The sequence below is a fragment of the Ischnura elegans genome, chromosome X (genome assembly GCF_921293095.1).
Source record: "Ischnura elegans chromosome X, ioIscEleg1.1, whole genome shotgun sequence".
Taxonomy (NCBI): domain Eukaryota; kingdom Metazoa; phylum Arthropoda; class Insecta; order Odonata; family Coenagrionidae; genus Ischnura; species Ischnura elegans.
The window spans coordinates 94,220,338-94,233,026 of NC_060259.1; the positions used below are offsets into that span (position 1 = coordinate 94,220,338).

General features: G+C 42.1%; 1 protein-coding gene across 1 annotated transcript in view; it reads left to right on the forward strand.

The window, feature by feature from the left end:
* The first annotated feature begins 4,206 nt into the window (after window positions 1-4,206).
* Window positions 4,207-12,689, forward strand: part of LOC124171212 (diencephalon/mesencephalon homeobox protein 1-like) — a 177,008-nt gene continuing 168,525 nt past the window's right edge. The window contains exon 1 of the mRNA XM_046550353.1: window positions 4,207-4,275. The gene's annotated coding sequence lies outside the window, so the exon portion shown is untranslated. The remainder of the gene's footprint in view (window positions 4,276-12,689) is intronic.

Sequence of the window (12,689 nt, forward strand, 5' to 3'; positions counted from 1 at the left end):
AATCATTAACTTACATCGATTCTGAAGCGAGTTACAAGGTTTTGATCTTAAGAAAAAATATTACGGCACCGCTGGGCCGGGCTTCGTGCTTTTTCTTGCGCGCAGAGGGAAAATTCTCGGGCGGAAAAGGAGTTTTTTTTGTCAATGCATACTATGAAATGTATTTATCTATTCGTTTGATATCCTAAACAGAGAATACTCATACGTCGTAACAGCAGTGTTTTTATCTGAATACATTGAATTTATCTGAATGCATTGATACACGAAAGTAAGCAAGCGGCTTGGAAATAAGACGCTTTCGCCTTGGGTGTTTCGGTCCCGTCGCGGAAACCAAGAAAGAGAATATCTCATAATCTGTGCGAAACACTACCCCATCCAGTGCATGCCTTTTACAAAAGGGGGCTTTGGTTTTTTCTGAGTTCCTTTCATAGGGTGCCATAAAACCTGCATCAGAATCGACCCTAGCCGAAGGGGCCGTGGGAAGAATTTACGAAGGCGTTCAGTTTATCATTGCATTTTTTTGGAGTGAACAAGTGTTGTGTGGTCTGCTGAATTTGAGAATTGTGAAGTGTTTTTTACCCTTATCTCTGCTGTAACACGCCCAATCAATATGTCCGATACAAAGAAGAGGAGAAAAGGTGAGAAGCTCATAAGCCGCGAAAGACAGTTGGTGCTCAAAGTCTCTCAGCATAAATGAGGCCTGCCGAGAAGCTTAAAGGCTACTGGGTGCTAGGAGTCCACTATTTACAGAGTGAGAAAGGAAAGCTCCCGTGGTCCATTGGTAACTCATTCAAAAACTAAAGAAATTAAACAGCCTTACAAAAATTCGAGAGCAGTGATTTTCGACGATTTTGTGAGATCGGGAATTAGAAGGAAGGTACGTAAATCCTTCGTGAAAAATATTCCTTCGACTTTAAAATCCATCTTAAACTCGGTAAATATGGATAGTATTCTCCCAGATTGCAAAAGGACAACACTATATCGTCTTCTTTTGGACATAGGCTTCGTGTACGAACGCAGGGGGAAAAGAATCATCCTTATCGAAAGGGATGATATTATTCGTTGGTGGCACAATTAATTATTTAAGGCAGCTAAAAAATATCGTCGCGAACACAGGACGAATGTATTCACAGGCGAAAGTTGGATTAATGTTGGACAAATAGTGAACATTAGTTTGCGAAACAAACGATTAGAAAATCCGCGTCAAGCTTTCCTTGCTAGATTATATGATGGGCTTGGCCCCCACTTCCCGAGGAGGACGATTTGCAATTATACAAGCAGGAACGGAAAATGGGTTCATAAAATGAGCATCGCATGTGTTTCTGTACAAAAAGAACTGAATGGATGAGCATGAAGAAGTGGGTGGCGAGTGTTACGAGAGATGGTTTGAGCACTCACTTCTTGCAAACTTACCCGAAAGATCAATTACAGTGGTAGATAATGCCTCTTATAACTCAAGAAAATTGGAATCCTTGCCTACTACAAGGTGGACGAAAGAGAGCATTAAGGAAAATAGCTTTGAAGATGTCAGCTTGAAAAGAGATCTTTAATTTACAATAAACCAAGTACGGAAAATTTTTGAAAAATTAAAGATTTATGATGTCTTATAGAACATCGCCTTTCATATAATACTAGCCACAGCCAAAAAATGTTGCATAATAAGGAAGGAATAGAAATTTTGTTCATTCAGGAGTGGCGATAATTTTTATTATCCTTCAATTTATTGTTATTTTTTACATTACAGATTATTCATTATTCAGCTTATGCATTGAATAAGTACATACATAAAATAACAAAAGACTTTTCCTTTTATATTGCAGCAAAGGTATTGTAATTTACGCTAAAAAATTCCTTAATTCACGCCGTCTTTCGTGCGATCCCTAACTCCTTTTTGAACTAAACCATTTTGGCGCTCTATTATCTGTGGTTGCATACGCTGTTAGGATGCCTGCCGGCGGAGCGGAAGCTTGGCAACACTGTTATCCATAAGGCCCGTACTGTCAACTAAATGTGGAACGCTCTATAGCTCCAAAAAGTGTACGACTGGGATCCTCAGAAGGAAAAAGAAACAGTATGACGGCCGCGGTTTCTGTTGGGACCAACTTCCTCAGAGTTGAGGTGTATTAAGGGGCAAATCTTTTCACGTATCTGATAGAAGGTAGTTACCATAAATTGACATCGAAATTATTATTACCTCTGCTAATTAAATGAAAAATTGAAATACAAGATGCCGCAAAAATCGCACTGTACGTATCCATGTCGGCAGCTGAGCGCTATGTGCGTAAATAAATAAATTATTTCTCGATCACTATTCAAGTAGACGTATAGTGTCTACTCGACGCATTTCCACCACGCTGTTACACAACGATCCTCCAATCATCTCATTCCCATTCGCCTACGGAATTCTCTTCCTCATTTCCTATCCGCTGCGTTCATTTTCTTCTGATGTCCAGCCAAAAGAGATCAACGTAGTTATTTGTTCAACCACACAGTTCATTGTTCGTATACACTCCTCAAGCCAGTGACCACCTACTTTTATTCAAGCCTCGCGTTCTTTGGAGTCAAAGCTTTACAAAAACCACGAAATATTAGCATTCTTGCGACTTAATTTAAAGCCTCATTACACACAATCGTTTACCTAGTGCGTCCTTCGCCTGCAAGGGGCTTGCCTCAAACCACTAGTATCACAACCCTCATTGGTCGCCACCACCCGAACCAGTAACTGAAAACCACGGCATGAATGGGCACCTCAGGGGATATTATAGACAGCGTGATACAGGAAGATGGGACCACCAGCCTCACAGAGAAGGTGTATGAAGGCACGCATTTGATGCCACAATGATGGAAGACTCGAGTGCTGTAGACAGAGATCAAGTGCAGGCGCACCAGATGAAGACATTGCCATTGGCAACTGCCGCTTGCCATCGCCGCGCGCAGTCAGCGGTGTATCACAATCATTCGGCAGGGACTGCACGGAATTTGGAGGGGAAATCATCAAAACATCTGTCTCAGTAAGAATGGCATCGGGCTCATGTGGTGGAAAGAACGTTGGATATCAACTCCGCGGTTACGGGTTCAAATCATAGCAGAGGCTGAGTATATTCACAGGCCGGTCCTCGCGTGAATGCTTCGTTGAGGGCGCTTCAAGAACAGAACTCCGCCCGCCGGATGGGCCGTTATGACGTGGTCCACTGGGTTTCTTTATTCATAGCATGCTAATGCCATCGTCAGATCTTTAACCAACCTTCCCCACCCTCAAGACGCAAATGACGTAATATGTCAGTCGCCTGCTCTGAATAGCTTCCAAGAATGAACTTACAGTAGGTAAGCATAGAAATTCTGCTTTAATACAGTTCCGCGGGGAAAGGATACAAAGATGAGCATACTTGATGTGCGTGATTGGAATATTTTCGTTCGAGCTAGGGCCAAGGAATTGATTACTGGAGTGGCGAGGCATGGGACGCTCTTCCTGATGTTGCGGGTTGGACTCCCGCTTGAAATAGACTCCCACCTTTCACGACATGCTTATGTCTAAGATTATTTTGTAAGTAATTACTTGGGAATTAACTTTGAGTACTTGCTTACATTCATACTGAAACGAAATTAGGTTGAATGATTTTCTTGTCATTGTTTTTCAATGAGGTTCATAAGAGTGAGGTTTAGCAATAAGATGCAGTTTCGATAGGCTGCGACAGTTGGAAATCCAGTCATTCGAGTCAAAAGAATAGTTCGAGATAAAAGAAACCGATATCTCTTCATTGAAATCACCATACAAAATAAAAGATAAGCGACACGCAGGTCTACTGTCACCACCAGGCTTCGAGCTCGGGCCTTCGAGACACGACTCTCCAGTACGCAAAAGGGAGCGACGGCCAGTGCAGACATTCCTCCAGCACCCTGGCCTCCAGTCCGCCCCACACCCTCCACCCCCACCAATCCTGCCCCCCCTGCCCCCTGGCACGTGGCGCCCCCCCCCACCCCCTCAAGCTGGCTCTGACTCCTCCCACTCGCCGATGACGTCACGGCGCAATGGTGGCACGGCGCCTGCGTGGTGCGGCGCGGGCGGCCATGCCTGCGGCCCCTGGGGGCGGAGAGGAGCCATGATTGGCGGGGGCGGCCGCCCCGTCCCCCGTGCTGGGGGCCGCCCCACACACGATCAAACATGGGGCACAAGGGGGCCGAGGACCGCTCAGTCTGCAGAGGGGCACCGCCGCGGTGCCAGCACACGCCACAGCGACGAGGCACAGCCATCATCGGGACCCCAGCCTCCGCGAGGTAAGAGAGTGGCCACTGGCTGAGAGTCGGCCGCTCCACGCACAAGGTCAGCGGTGCCACTCGCGACCCCCCACTCCCCCCCAAGGCGCCCACGTGACCCACCCCCTTTGCCATCCGGCCCTGCGGTCGTCTGCACGCCCATTGCACTTGCCGAGGCAAACAGTCACATTTGACCGCGGTGACACGCCGATCAGCGTTGGAATTATGACTTACCGAGACCAACGGCTTTTCGGCTGTTAAAAAATAATATTGTCGACGGGTCGCAGGGACGGATGGCTTTGTGATTGTCGTTCACTTTGGGTCGCGAGGCTATCTTCATTTTATACCGATTGTTTTGCACCTGGCCGGCGACATGCACGAGGAATGGCCACTCGATGCTACGAGCATCAATCAATAACAAATGCGCTCGATTGAGTCAGCGAATACTAGTGCTTGCGCTGCATCTGACCTAACGCGGCATGGATTAGTGCTCTGATTTCCCCCACAAATACTCAGCTTTCCGCGATCACAATACGGCGGTGCGATTTTTATTGAAGCCGTTTAGGTGCAGCTCTCCAAGTGAATGTAGGCATGCGAATACATCACGTGGATAACCCTGTTTGCTCAATCAGCGGAAGTCGTGGCGACAGACCAACTTGCTTCTCCTCTCCGTGTCCATTCGGGTGAAGTGACCATCTTGGTAACAGTGTCACGGAGATGATCAGTGAATTCCCACTGGACGCATCCGCTTAGTCCATCGCCCCACCCACCCCCTGGTGAAAGAGTGGCTGGAGGGCCGGGTGCGGGAGCGAGGTGCCCATCCGAGGCGCAGTGGGGCGCGGCGCACGCACCCTGCCCAGGCGGACGGCGAGCGGCTCGTGACCGGCGTGGCCCGGTGGGTGCAGCGCGGCTGACGGCGCGACTCATCACGGAACGACAGTGCCATTGAGGATGACACGGCATTGTGGCCCTCAAAAATCAACCATCGTTTAAACGTCGATTATAGCTCATGCTTATTCCTTTGGATGGAGTAAAAGTTTTACCATGGCATCGACCATGTAAGGGGCGCAGCATTTGAACGTAAAGTGTGAAACACGAAAAGTAATAGCAGAGATTGATCACGTATCTCTAAATGGGAACACCATGCGATACTGCATTTTCAATGGAATAAACATTAAAGAAATTACGGACGTATATTTCGCTAAATGCGGAAATGCGGCTTGTTTTCATCCTATAATAAAGGACCAATCTTTGAAACTGCAACGTAGGTTCAAAAAGTACAAAAAAACATATTGAAAAACGAAAAACACTTAAGTTTTAAGTCTGTTCGTCATCAACATCAATACTTTAACGATAAATACCACATAATAAATAAATGGAGAGATCCATATTTTACTTAGAATATGCTGAAAATGTAATCGCCAATTTGAAGCTACAAAATAGAATATTGTGATGGGCTGCAGGGAGGTTTAACGCAAAGGTAGTTAGCCCTCTTAATGAACATAAATGAATTTTAAATTCGAGGAATCTGTAGTTTAAATGCACGGTCTCTATATATGTGTTGCCCTCCAAAACTTTCATCTCAATTCGTGGGAATAATCCCATTCAAAATTTATACTTACGCTCATAATATTGAGGCGCACAAAATGCATTCACAGCATAGGTCACTGAATATTGGAGGTCTGCATTAAACTAAAAGAGCATATTTTCCGGTTTTGCTGTGCGAAGTGAGTGGCCGGCTGGCAGTCTACTCTGAATACCATTTCAATGACACGAATATCTATTTGAATTTATTGTACCGTTTAACCAACCATTTTATTTTAAAACATCTTGGAAAAAACATACTAACGCAGTATTTCAAAACGTTTTTCCCAGAAAATAGTTATTGCCCAACTTCATTTCTTCAATTAGTACATTTGAATGTTTACCGAGGCAGCCATTGAGGTGTAAATCAATACAATGTCTAGTTTTTAATGGAAACTAACCTTGCTTTGACTGATTACCTTATTTTTCACAAACTTTTTGCTCTACGGATAGTTTGAACGCTTATTGTTAAAAAAATATTATTGAGCTTACATTGAATCATTAGCGCCGACGATTACTATGCCGAGGATAAAGCGAAATGGACCATGCACCTCGATTGGGGCAGCACCGCGTCGCACCACCCAATTATTTTCAGTGCATCTCAATTGCCATCTTCCGATACTGGGAGAATCCATTCACTTTCACGCAGATCACTGCGGGGGCATCTTCTCTAGGGTATACAATCCTCTTTTCTCATCATCAAAGCAAGCGAGAACCAACAACAATAAGGGGCGAAATCGGACAGGCCCGTGATCTAATTCGCAGAATACCATACAGTTAATTATTTACCCCAATATCATCTACATCTACAACTACATAATACCCTGCGAGCCACTTCTAGGGTGTTTGGCAGGGGGTGATCAATCACCCGCATGCAGCATGCAATTGGACTCCCACATGCACACCACACGGTCCAAAAAGCGTCACGTATACTAACAAATTATACTACCATATGCTGTTAGAAATAATAATAAAATTAAGAAACATGCATTAAGTTTTACATAGGTTAGTAGGCTACACTACAAGACATGGAATCTATTTATGAGTTCTATCGCTGCCGTTATAATCTCTTATTGATCGAGGAAAAAAGACGTTCTGAACCTGTCTGTTCTACAATCTATCTCTCTTATTTTATTTATATGATCTGATCTTCCGTAGTATGTTGGCGTCCGTAAGATATGGTTAACTTCGTTAGAATATCTCGCTACTCCAAAGAGTAGAGCCATTGTCTATAGAAATAATAGAGCGACCTATGTAACCGTGAACGAAGCAATGCAACCGACTCACAGATTTTCATTTTTGATTAGTGACAAGGTGATAGAGGGCTACCTTCGCGCTAACCCGTGCTTCAAACTAAAATTTGACAATGAGATGATATTCGGATCTTTGCTTCGATGGCTTCGAGATGTCATTCCAATGTGTGTGCATGAAAATGCAAAGCGTGTGCGCGGAAGGCGTCCGCCGATTGTTTCTCGCCCGTGCATGGCACGACCAATGCGTGAGAGAGTTTACATACAAAAATCTATCCCCACGAATCACTCTAGATCGCTTTTTCTTACTTTATATCGATTATGTATCTCTCTATTGGAATTTAAGATAATTGATCACACACATACCACGAGAATGGCCTATAAAATTTTATCGATTTTCAAGGATGTTCAATGGAGGTCTTAGTCTACATAAAGGCAACCGTAAACATAAAGGATAGTTAAAAACATTATATGTGGAATATGATTGAAGCCAATACGCACCCCCAACGAATACTCATGCCAAATGAAGGTTTACTGATCTCTCGGTGAGGTGTTCATCCCAAATCATCGACGTCCTCATTTGGGTTCAGCCCAATGCAATGGTGAGGTAAGTCTCCATTTACCGATACTGATGGTGAACTGTGAACCAAGGTGGTGGGCCAGAAGCACATAAAAAATCGATATCGCATGAAAAAAGAAAGGCGAGGGACGGCCTCGAGCGAATTACATAGGACAGGTTATGAAGGATGTTAAAGAGAATAAATATGTAGCTATGAAGAGATTAGCGGATAGGAGAGAGGAATGGAGAGCTGCGTGAAACCAATGTTAGGATGGTCAACTAATGATGATGATGATGAGGACATTTCAGTGTACTTAGGCATAACCAGTGGGCATGGATCACTCATTATGAAAACTGTAACTTGAATGTGACACAGTTGGTTGAGAATGATTAAGAAGAATGAATGCATTTCTGGCAACACGCTCCCCTTGTATATTTTAAACGAAATCAGCACATAGAAACTCTGATTCAATATAACACGAAAACGTCTCTAATATTGAAGGCATGTTATCAGACAGAATCTTCCGATGCAAAAACAGTTGTGATTACAAAGGAAACGAAAGAGTATGAGCGCTCGCTGATGCCCAAGCAGCCGAAACTGTTGTTTGCACCAATAGAAATACCAAATGTGAATCGGTGACGAGAAACGGTATCGCCCGTAATAAATCAGCTGCGCATCACAGAACATAGAATAACGATAACGGTACAGAGATACATTTTTTTAAACCACAGCAAAGGAATGTGATTAAGCAGCCCTGGAACTCTAATGAAGCAAAAAGTCGAAGTAAGCGGTGTAAATTCGCACGGTTTAATGAGTAAAACAAAGAGGTATTGCGCCAAAAACACAAAATCTCGTGAAATTTAGAGGGAAATTATTGCACTCAATTTCGGAGATGGTACTTTTTCGTCAATCACCTTTAACTTGCCTGGATCAAATGAAAATTTCAACCGAGCACCTATTCAAGAATCATGGAAGAACCATTCGTGCCTTTTTCCATAACTAAATGAGCTGAATCCATTTTCAGGATATATCAGACACCACCGATGCTAAAGGGTGATAATTTACGACCGAAAATCACGTACAATTATTTGTTTGCATGTGAAATTCACCACACGATGACAGGAGATACATTTTCCCGTGCTTAAATCGAGGAATAGGATGAATTTTTGGGCAAAATGATAATTTAATACACTTTTCTCATTCATTTGCACACCGAAAGAATTTTTATTAATATAAAGAGGCGAATATTCTTAACAATGACATCTGAGATGTGATTCTAGATTTTAGAGGAGCAAATGATCAGACTGACTAAGAACTTATATCACCTACCCTCCGAGGCCCGATTGATTTTGAGTTTAAGAAAATAATCTTAGCGTTAGAGCAACCATAATTTCCTCCCAAGAGGATATTCAAAATTTGACGATACAGGAAACATGTTGAAAATAAGTCAAAATCAAACTGGGATTTGAGGTTACTTACGCAATAGTAAATACGAATTATTTATCCCATAAGGCTAAATTGGTCGGTTATTTTAATCGGCTATAATCCAAAAAGTAAATATTTTTAATTTAAGAATGTTTTCTTAAGATTGCCATTATAGCGGGATCCCCACCGCGAAGAAGAATCCTACGCCCAAATAAATTGGGCACCTGTCGATTTAAGAAAATATTTTCTTCGGCGCATTAATCCTCGGCAAAGTGTTCATAGATTGCGGATCGGCCGCATGGTTCAAAATATCGGGTATATTTTTAACAGCCAGTGCAGAATATTAATGTCACTCGATGTGTGAGACGATAACTAATCAATTGTATTTAATTTGGCAAGAAATAAATTCAAACATAGGGGAAGGTGAAAAATGTTCTCTGGGCTCATTCAAATTATTGTTCAAATATTGTCCAAACATAAACAATAGTAATCAGTAGATATAAGATTGAAAATATCTAAACTCAGTTGTATCGGATATATGATTCGTATTTATCACGGCAGAAGTAACCTTTAATTTAACATGGATTTTTGAATAAGTTGTTAAAAAACGCTGCTATGGTACAAAATATTTATAAAAACATTAAAAATGACAATAAATTTGGAATCAGCGGTCCACACGCCACCTCTACATGAAGCATACGTATGCACCACCTCTACATCAAGTACGGAAATCAACCTCAACATAGGTACATTGGTAGATAATATTGCATTGACAGCGCTCTTAATTTCGGCCAGCTTCTTTCGAGCGCAGTGGGGTGGGTGTGGGGCAAGTGCAACACAGCGCCTCGCGTGGCAAGCATACATTTCCCTCTCAAGAACCATCCTACGCTCGATCGCATGAATCATTTATGCAACGATATTTCATGCAAAGATTGTGCAATATGCTAGACACTACCACGCTTCCATTTCATCACAGCTTACAAGAAAAATTGCAGTACTTTTCAATGCTACGCGAGGAGATCAGTAACGAGACTACATACAGTACACCTTAAAATAACACCTTATGATAACTAAAAATTTGTGAGTCGCTTACATAGTTAATTTAGGATAATTTCGTGTAAGTCCTCATAAAATGCTTTTCCTCATTTGAGACATATCCACGAGCGCATACTTAAACTTCAACACTAATATTATGCAATGAAGGATTAAGAGGCTTAACCAACAGGATTCCAAAAATTTGTGAGTAAGATATACTCAAACATTTTTCTATAGATCCGAGATCGTACTAAAGATGTACAAATGCTAATAAAAAAACTACTCTACTGATCAAGGTAGGTTTGCATGGAGTATTTTCAAAGTATTCCACCAGCATCCCCGCCTTCGTAGACTTCCCTCCTCCGTTCACAAAAAGGCCTCCTCCCTTTCGTTATACCTAATAATTCCATTCTCTTCCTTCCTCTCCCTCGTTTACCAAACATTCCTCAGTTTTCAACGTCCCCTCCCCAATGAGTACCATCTCCATGAAAACCTTCGGTCTCCTCAGTATCTCACCTAGAGGCTGCCTCTCCTCACCCTCCATGCCCAGCACTTCGTTGTTCCTCCTTCTCTCCGCCCACTGTATCCTCTCCATCCCTTTCCAGCCCCACATATCGAATACCATAACGGATGAAAGAATAAACATTTTTAATAAAACATAATTACATAAATCTTCCCAAATAGCTGTAAGCAGGTAGTTTTTATTTTAAGTAATATTAACGTGGAATATTATTTTCAAATATGAAGACAATACAATTGTTGATGATTTAGGGTACGAAACTGGTATTGGTATTTTACATTGACACAAGATAAGACGAGTAAGTCTGCACAACACCATCACATAACAGAGGCTAGCTGAGCGAACTTTTCCTCACTGTGGTCCTTTTCAATGTTCTCTGAATGGCTAAGTCCCCGAATTGACCGTAACTCAAGAAAATAATATGGGCGAATAAGCCACTGGATGCGATTTTAGACTCACAATCAGAGCCAGTTTTCCAAGAGAAGAGCAAAACAGCAGGAATGGTGCGGTATGGGAAATTTGAAGCCATTATTGGGACATAGATACTTTTACCTAAAGTTTGAATCCTACATGGAAAATGTTTGGAGCAAATATGTCGCATTAAACAGGACTAGAACATTAAAAGTAACCAAAGCTTATTATATTATTTTGTAGTATTACTGGCGTTTTTCATCAATAATGCACTACATTTTCATAAAATGAAGGCACAAACTATTTACTTCAGTTGCTCTCTCTAACAGAAAATTGCTTGGCTGGAGATTATATAAGTATATGGTATTGTGATTGAAGTAGCAGCCGTTATTTGGTGAATAATTGGCTCGAATAACTCAAGATACAAATACAAGGAAAGATTACACAAATTCTACGACACAGACATTGGACGCATGCAATGAATAATATTTAAATAACGCTTAATTTCTAGGAAAAATTATCTCCAGAAAATCAACGGGAATTGAAGAACAGATGAGAATTGACCTTGTTTACCTCCCTTGGATTTGCTCACAGAATACGGATGCGAGTATAAGCCAAGGGGGAATTTGCTTGAAACGAATGTGTCTTAGCGAAGGGAAGACAAGTCGAAGGCCATATGCGATCATTACGCACGGTTCAAGCAAATAATTATCAAAAGTCAATTACGACTTTTTCACTCTGGGATTATAAATGTCAAGCGAGAAAATATCTTATAGCTGAATTATGCAACGCCAGAAGCCGAAAGTTTTCCAAAGATAACACTGACCATATCAGAGCTAGAATTTGTAATCAGAGAACATCAGTGAACCCAGAGGGAACCATATTAGATGACATTAATCAGAAAATATCACAGGAGGCGATGAATGAGGATGATGTATGGAAATGAGACATTCTCAATACCGCACCAACTGATATTTCCTTGCCGCTCTCTGGGAAGCCTTTGCTAGCGTCTCGTTCACATTCAACGTCTAATTGGCCATCATTTCTTTCTTAAGCCCTTTTGTTCCACAGAAGTTCATTGCAGTCATGGCGCAAAGAAACGTATTGGGAATCTGATGCCAAGTGCTCCCTCTTACTCAACGTGTGCGCTAAAACCCAAGGGTTGATTCGGATAGGTGAGGATAGAGCTTTCCCTCAATATAGCTACTCACTCAGTGATCTCACGTATTTATATTCAATTTGTCTTATTAAAAACGTCCGTTGTTAAATTGATACTACGTAATCGAGGTAAATTATGAATTGATTCCACGCATTGACTTTTGAAAGCTCACTTCTGCTACTATCACCAAATGAAAATCAGGCAAAGGGCATATGCTCTCTCCCGGCTGCCTTTCATCCTGTCGCCATCAGGAAAACCTCCAGTCTCAGGCAACCAGGACATTGAAGCCGATTTCATTTACGTGATGAAAATGAAAGATATTGGGCCTATTCTGCTATTGTTTTGTTCTGGGCCAACTTTGGAATGGCGTCACAAGTGATTAAGGTAAATAAATAGCAAGAGAGGCCACAAAAACGAGAGCACAATTAAAGAAACACACGCGAGGTTTCAAATTTTCGACCGTTTATCGGTCTTCTTCGCGAAAGAGACAA